This window comes from Bombus impatiens, unplaced genomic scaffold (assembly GCF_000188095.3).
Source record: "Bombus impatiens unplaced genomic scaffold, BIMP_2.2 scf_0045, whole genome shotgun sequence".
Lineage (NCBI taxonomy): Eukaryota > Metazoa > Arthropoda > Insecta > Hymenoptera > Apidae > Bombus > Bombus impatiens.
In genome coordinates, this window is record NT_176464.1 from 6090 (window position 1) to 15082 (window position 8993).

Below are 8993 nucleotides of genomic sequence, written 5' to 3' on the forward strand. Positions count from 1 at the left end.
ACATCACCGCGTTATTCCACGATGGAAAACGAATAAAAGGTATAATTTGTTAAACTGAATGTTGTTGATTTCAAATTGTGCCTTAGAGCAAAAATACTTGTCATGCCCTGCATATAATATAGGAATGACGTTACATTGTAACTATCATTAAAATATGTATATGTTCTTAATATATCAATGAACGTAAGACTACACTTTTTATATTTTAGAATGATCATAGGCATATATTATTTTTATTACACTAATCAAATTTTACCATTTTTTCTTATTTATATGTATCTTCTTAAGAATTAATAAATAGAACAATTAATAAATAATTGTTTTGGTACGACTTTTTGATGAGAAGTAAATTTTATTAGATTTGACTTATTATCACTATCGTGTAATAATTCGCGAGATACGCGTGATATAATTCGCACGATTAAATAGCACTGGGGAATTTCGTTTCTTCGTGGCACGAGAAGGGTCTGATAAATGGGTCGACTGTGGACGTTCAATCTTGTAAGAGAACAAATCGTCGAGCATTTTTCTCTCGGTCAACAGCCATTCATTTTATATTTAGAACGTTCGGTTACGACGCTAAATTTTCGTTACACCACCGGTTGTTTCGTCTGAAATTCACGTGACGTAAGTGCATTACACTCTCGCACCCGTCAGCCATTCCCGCGACCACTTCGCGCGCGTTAACTCGATAATATTTCATCTCTGCTATCTTGTCGCCATCGCTGCTTCACACATCTCGTTTGCTGGACGACGGATTGATGAAAATTAAAACGGGACGCTGATTTACCGTATCGTTATTTTTGTGTCAGGCATTCTCTTTTTGCTGTTTCGGCGAATTATTTTCATTTCGAACTTTTCTAGTCTTATTCTTACGTTGATTCTTATATTTCAAGATCTAGTCTTGTACGTACGCTGGGGAACGCTTTTATTTATTGATTTAACGAAGAATATCGTTATAGCTGTTATACATGCGTGTAAAATTAACAAAGTACGAGTAGTTTTACTGTAACGTTATTACATACTTCCTGATAATTTCTCGTTATTTATACCATGAGAAAGAATCAACGAGGAACTCTTATCTCGAACGTGGATCTATTTGTCGATAATGCATGCGTGTAATACTCAAGTGTTGTTCATACAGCGTAAATATACGTGCAGATACGTAAACCTTTTATGACTTTTGTATCAAAGGCAGACATGCTATAATACTCGCAAGTGAAATATAATTCTAAGAAAGAAAATGGAGAAAAAGAGTTTCTTTGGCAGTATGTTCTTCCCTTTTCATTACAAGTTACCACTTTATTGTGCTCCTGTTACATTATAATCCTGCTCGATTCACGCACGTAAAATTTCACTCTGTTGCACTATATCGCATCATTGCCATCTGCCGAACATCTGTGAGAAACGTGGTTTACTTTGTCTAAAAGCGAGAAAACGTCTAATTTAGCAAATAGAATTTTCATCAGCAGCGAGAAGAGCATATACGATGTAAAGGAGGCTGTAAGGGCGTTCTAGGTCTTACGGTGGTTGCCACGATGCCGGAAGTGGCGCCGAGCAGACATGTCAAGGGGGAATCAGAATCGCTATTGGGAAAACCATCAGGAACATTTGTCCCTCGCGCCATCAAAATTCTATCTTCTGAGATATTTTTCGCGTTTCCGAGGTCATCGCCACTCTCCTTATCTTTGCTTTACGACGTATAATATCTCGATTTTACGGTAGTTAGAAATTTGTATTAATTTGAAGAACCTTGCAAAAGTACGCAGATTTGCTACGATAGTCAGATAGAGTATCGGCAGAGATCTGTACCTTTATCGTGAAACTCTCTCACACAACTTAGATGTTACTAGATATCGGTTCTCGCAGCCAACCATTCCGTAATAAATGTAGATCATCCAAGAAATTTCTCAATTGTCATCCGTTAATTTCGCGCAACTTTTGCTTTATTTTAGCTACGTGGGAACCTATTAGTGCGCAAATGTTAACCCTTCTCCTCTGTGCTAAATATCGTTCACGCGTAGAATCAAAGTTGCATAAAACCGCGTACAATTGCATCAGGGAATTTCTAATAATTTTCTCGTCTCGCAGGACGAAAACAGGCTCACGAATGACCCCTTTGTCCTGGCTATCGAATGTACCACAAGCACGTATTTTCAAGTGTCCGTTCGCTAGAAAATGCGAAACAATTTATGGTCAACGGTCGAGTGAACGGTGCGATTGTCAAGACCAGGAAGCAGAAACGCACTTCCATGATCATTTGTATCGTTGCTCGATCTGTTGCTGCGCAATGACCGACCAAGCTGTTGATTTTTCTTTTTCTGCGACGCTGCTATACTCTACACTCTATGCTCTATACCGTTCTCTTGCCCGCTATTTACTCGTTCTTTTGCCCGCTATTTACCTTGTACGCGAACTTTTTATCACTAGTGGATTGCAAAAAGGTCGAAGCCGCGGTTGCGGCTACCCGCAATAAATATTTTACGTCTTCGCTCGGGTTTTACTTTATTTCAAGGACAGTCAAGTTAAGCCATTGCTCAGCTCCTCCTTTTTTTATCACGAATTTTACGTGACAATGCATAGGTCAAGGTGGACGTAGATCGTAAGACAACGGAAAGTATAGATAAATAAGACAAGGTGTATTTAAAAATAATAAGTTATTTATTATAATTTATTTAATATGTATATAGGCCATATTATAGCGGCGATAGCTAGTGTTAAATTAACAATGACAGTTTCTATCGTAGTTAATATTATATTGGTTATTGGCCATGACGAAGGCGAATTTTGATAGCCCTGGCCGAGGTCGGTGGTCTGGATCTATAATAAATAATACTATATTAATATAGCAAAGAAATATCGTAAATATCGATATCATTTGTAAGGGGATGCTTTTTGGGCATAGTGAAATTATGTTAATCAATTTCTGGATATTAGGTTGAAATTCGATAATAAAGTTATAGATTTACCCGTTTTAAGGGATTGTTCAAGCGCCGTTAATTCATTGGATATGTCGCCCTGAAGCAGGATGTTTAAATTTTAGATTATATATTGTACTGGTAGGAAGTATTTTATCGCTACAATTATGAGTTTATTTGATTAAAATATCTAACGTAGTGTCTAGTCACTAAACGAATTAGTAGGTCAGCCGTGAACAATGGCAGTAATTTGTATAATAACAAAGGATAAGCCAAATATAGCAGAATGACTCATCGGCTAGCGGGAGGTTGTGTCTAATTATCAAAAGCAAAAGAAATATGAAAGATTTTAGTTTGTAGGACTTGTTGACAATCAATGTCAACAATTTTTTTGTTTGGTCCATAGAATGTTTTGAGCAGGCTGTATTTCGACACACAACAAAATTGATAACATAAATAAATCTTATATATTTGTTTCAAGAAACGATAGCTTGCTTGTGAGCGGTATCTTTAGACAGGTTGTTGAACACTAGATGTTAATTCGAATTTTATATTTTAAATAACTTCGAATGAGTTTTTCAGTCAAATGTAGCACGAATCGAACAGGTGATAACAATCTATACAGCGTTCGTGTTTGGCAGGTTTTTGTTTTGTTTACCTAGTGGATGGGTATTCTGCTGCGATGACTGTAAACTTGTAGATGTATATATTAGGATTGATTGATTTTACTCTAGGGAGTGGGTGATCACTGCATGTACTTAGAGAATTGTATAGCACGGATAAGAGTTAATCGACCGGTAGATAGTGGTCAGGTATTGATAAACTGCGTGAGAATGCACTTTCACTTGCACTGAAACTCTTTTGATTTTGTCAGTATTAGAAGCACGTGGCAGGCAATGGTAATTTTATAGCACTGCACGATTCATCGGTAGACAGTATATTATCTGGGTAAAGAATGATACCTTGCGAGCGTAACTTGGTGTGCACTTGCATATTTTGTTCGACCACTTTGCATGTCTGGTAAGTAAATATATTGACTAACTAATATAATAACGACGCGTACTACGGATGGCAATTGGCGCCATGTTGAGATCGATGTTGATTCTATCATTTCTATTGCAGATGCGTCGATCTCGAGAGCCGCACATAGTAATATAGTTCGGCCAGGCGTCTCCACCTTACGGGCTGCGTGACTGATGACAATGGAGTCGGCTTGGCGAAAGTTTCAAAATAGTAGATTGTATTGTAATAGTAGATACTGATTGTATTTAGAGAAATGTTCAGGGGGGGGGGGTGAGATCTAGGCTTATGGTTGTTAGTACGTCTTTATCGACAAACAGCGTTATATGCGTTGGCATTTGCATGTTGCTAATTTTTGAAGCAGGATAGAATAGGTATTTTATATATCACCGCACGATTGTTTGGACAAATACATGCGATGTTAGGTAACGAATGCCAACTCGAGACTGTTATTATGGTATACACTCGCGTTTTATTTGATTGCGTGGCGTTTATTAGTTAAAATTACGTCTGAGTAGCGATTATAACAGCGACGCGCACTACGGCTGATACTCGGCGCCATGTTGTGAACGGACGTATCGATATGCGAGATTTCGAAGCTAGTGCGCATGCGTTGGTCTGGAATGCCGCGCATGGTATTCAGTTCGCTTCTTGTGTCTTTTCCTCTAGCGGGTGTGAGCGATACCTGCGCTGAATGATTAGGAAAAAGTTGCGAAATTTCGTTTGTTATTCGCTACGATAATTAGTACCGATCGGTTTCTAAAGATCGGGTATATGACACTTTCGGCTATTGGGGCGAAACAAATATTGAAAGTGTAAAAAGTATTCTTAGAAATCGTTAGCAATAGCTAGAATTAAATTAGTGTTCTTACATAAAAATGCCTCTTGTATTCCAATACGGATGTCACAAAAATACATACAAATATCTTCGCGTATTTTACTAACGCTAAAAATTTTGCGAAGCACTTTAAAGACGAAATAAATCCAAGACAAGCCTGAAATAATTAATAAACAAAAAGCATAGGAAAATGTAGAAAATAAATTGACCAAAGAAGAAAAAAGAGGTATTGAACAAAAATCAATTTCAGATAGTGAAAGCGAAACAACTAATCCGCGTCAGCGAAGGAAAGTTCTTTTAACGGACATAGCTAGTGATAGCGATAGGTGTAAATCTGTAGAAAATGATAATGCAGTAACGAGTGTAATAGCAATTGATGAAGCGAATTTAAACCAACGTTTTAGGAATGAAATATCTCGTTTATGTATAAATATGGTATTTGACAGTCCCCTATCACGTAGTCGGCGATCGAAGTGTTGTGATAATGAAAAGCAACCAGAAGAAAACAAAGGTGCTAACATCGCAAAGAGAGAAGCGAAACATAGAGGCAGACCTAGGAGAACGGATAAAGTTGAAGTTAAAAAAGGTGAAGATCCAAGAAAGATCTTACAAAATACAAAGAGTGGATTAGAAGAACAAAGACAAATCGAAGAAAATACAAAATAAGAAACTGCAGAGACAGAAATTAATTCAAAAGGTATATCAAATAATAAGTGCGATGTACTTGATACCAAAAGAGCTATTGAAATTAATGATACATTATTAAAAATAAGAATTGAACTTAACAAAATTGAAGACACAAAAACTATTTTACAGAATAAAAAGAATTCATTAGTGGGAGAAAAAGGAGTAGGGGAAAAGAAAAAAATGTACAGACAGAAATTACTTCAAAACGTATGTCAGATGATACATGTGATTTACTTTATAAAAAAAATCAACAGAAAATAATGTTGAAGTAGTTAATAATAATAAATCATATAGCGAAACACAAAGCTTAAATCAAGATCTTACGCCCATAGAAGAAAAAAGATCAAACTCAAGATGATGCAGAAGATATAGTAGAAAGTTCCAAAGAATCATCAGAATTATTTTTAAAAAAAAGTACTGAAAAACAAATGTTTTATTAAAATTAATAAAGTGGACGACATTTCTCCTTTGATGAAATGCTATGAAGCTACAGCTGAGAATGAGGAAGTAGGTAAAATTGTTTCAAATGATTGTGATAACGACAATATCGAAGTTCCTAAAGATAACGTTAAGGAATTTGAAGAAACCAATGAAATCAGTATCAGTGAACCAAAGATTTCAACTCCTATTATCGAAAATAATTTACGTGATAATGAAAACGATAGTGTATCTGAAGTGCAAAAAGTAAATGATGGATCACTTTTTAAATCCTTGCTTGAGTTATCATAGCCTAAAAATAATATCAAACGCCAGACAAAATTAAAAAATCTATGTAATAAATCTATAAATAAATAAGGACTATGTAATAAATTTAGATAAAGAACATACAATTAAAAGAGTAAAATCCAAAAATACAGACAATGATATGTTGCTTAAAAAAAAAGAACAAGCACCTATGTTGAAAGAAGTTGATAAAAAAACAGCAACATGTATGTAGTATCGTGGACAAAAAGCCTAAGAGATATCGGGCGAACAACGAACAATGTCGCGAGAGCCGAGGCGCCGTCGGGCCCATCAATGTGTCATCGGTCTTTTCAAGTGCATAGTTTCGTAGAAAAGACCTACGTGACCCTGGCCACGAGGGTCTGCAGAACACGTGTGCGGTGGGCCTAGGAGAAGACAACAGAATGCAGCAACAGGCAGAGAGAAGCAGCGTGCGGGGTCGAGAAGCAGCGTGCGAGTCGAGAAGCAGCGTGCGAGCGGAGATGGGAGTCGAGAAGCAGCGTGCGAGCGGAGAAGCAGAGCTTGCGAGTGGCGTTACCGAGGGAGTGTTGATTGCGTTTTGTGAGAGTCGAGTCGTATTCTAATCATCTAGTTGTGCTGCTTTCTGTACGTTTGGCGTGAATAGTTCAGGTTGAACAACAATCGTCTTTTCTGTCCATTCCTTTGTAAACACTTATTATACCACGATATTACATGTAGCAGCAGACAAGAGAAAATAAACCAAATTTCTGAAGAAGAAACGATGCTCAAGAACTCGAAATTTCTCGAGTGGATATGCTAAACAACAAATTTAACGAACAGTTGAAAAAACGTGAAACAGCAATAGAAGACTTGAATAAATTGTTAGAGCACCAATCAGAATTTCATAAAGTTACCTTAAATGAAGCAAGTTTGAAAATTTATGATTCTGAAAATTTCAAGATTCTGATAAAATTAAATGTCTTGAAGATAAGGATAGCCAGATACCGAAACGTAATGAATTACTCGAAGAAGAACAAAATAAATGGAGAAGTTTAGAAAAAAAACGATTATAGGAAAACTTGAAAATGAAAAATCCCGTCGAGAATCAGTTGAAGATGAAATGAAAAAGCTTTCCAAATATAACGGGCAACTTCTAAAAGATTATTAAGAAATCCATGAAAAATACGCTGAAGTTGTTGGTCGTCATAATCACAGGCAAAGAATGGAACATGTATCTCCACTGAAAGATAAAATCAATCGACTCGAACAGGATTTATATGCGAAGATGAGGACAATAGAACAGCAGGAAAAGATGATAGAAAAATTGAGAACAAAAGAAAAACGTGTGCATAGTAATGGAAAAGAGAACATATGATGTACCTTCACCAGGGGCGTATGACCCAAAATTAGATAGTAAAGTAAAAAATTTTGTTATTGAAAAGTCAGAGAGATTTCACGACAACAAAAGCGTTGCTAGTGCAGAGTGCAATATATCAGTGTGCACTAAAAATGCAAACAATGTGGCAACTACTTTTAGAGCGCCACAAGCACCGCGAAAACATAATCGAGACCAAACAAGATCAAGTTCAAAAGTGAAGTCACGTGGGCTCATTAGGGCTAACGACCAAACATTGAAGTACGCTTCCGAGCATCAACTTGCAGATTTTTAAGTAAAATGTCCCAACAAAGACAGGACGATACAAGAGCTCGAGAAGCACATTGAGGACATGAAGGAGGAAGTGCAGAAATTAGAATTGCAATTCGACGAATTACATAAAAAACAGACAGAAGTAGAGGAGCAACGCCGAAAGGACACAGAAATAATGGCTAAATTGCAACAAGAAATTTTAAATGGTTACGACGAAAAGCATCAAACCGAAGTGAAGCACCTTCGTTCTCAGCTTTTGCACGTTTCAGAGGAGAAAGAACGCGACATTGAAGCAAAAAAAGCTATGGAAGGCGATCTTAGAAATCGTATCGCGGATTTCTCGAAACGAATAGCAGTGTTAGAATCTGAATTGGCAGACAAAAAAACACACAAACGTGAAAAGAGTTGAATCTCTTGAAATACAAATTGAAGATCTAACAATAAAATTAGAAGAGATAACAGTTAGTCACAAATACGAAGTTGGCTTGCTGGAATAAGAAAAGGCCAAACTTAATTCATGTGTTAGTAATTTAATGGAGGAACGTGATAAGTTGGAGATAAAGTTGCAAAAGCGACAAAATGTATTCTTGATCTACGAGGGCAACAATCTGCCCTTCAGTGTGAATTAGACGAACTAAAGGGTGAATATGAAAAAGTTGTTGAAAATTTTTGCAAAAAAAGTGGGTGACCTTACATATAAATATGAAGAAGAAACTAATAAATTGAAACTTGATTTTGGAAAAGTAAAAATGATTCTTGTCAATGAAAACGAATTTGAAATATTACGTAGGATAGAAATTGAAGTTAAAGTAAAAGATATCGACAAACAAAATAATTTTCTTAGGAAAGAACTAGAAAACGTTCAAAAACTTTTCAAAGATGTTAATAACTGTTTACGAGGCGCATCAAGAATCAAGAAAAAAACATCAGAATGTATTACGTGATATAATATAATAAAACTTCATGATGAAGAAAAATATAAACTGAAACAGTAATTAGAGGATGCAAGATTGAATTATGCGGAGATGAAAGGACATCGGAACCTTCCCTTTGAAACTTCGGGAAAATCCCTTAACACCGTAATCTAGATTGTATCATAGGCATAATTAAACAATTGTCGTCATTCGATCTGATTGTATTTGTTCGAGATTTGTGATAATGAGCTTGGGACGAGGCGACAGCCAGTCGCCGAACGGAG

At 36.4% G+C, this 8993-nt stretch overlaps 1 pseudogene; it reads left to right on the forward strand.

The window, feature by feature from the left end:
* The first annotated feature begins 7502 nt into the window (after nucleotides 1-7502).
* LOC100747512 overlaps nucleotides 7503-8993 on the forward strand; it is a 3120-nt pseudogene continuing 1629 nt past the window's right edge.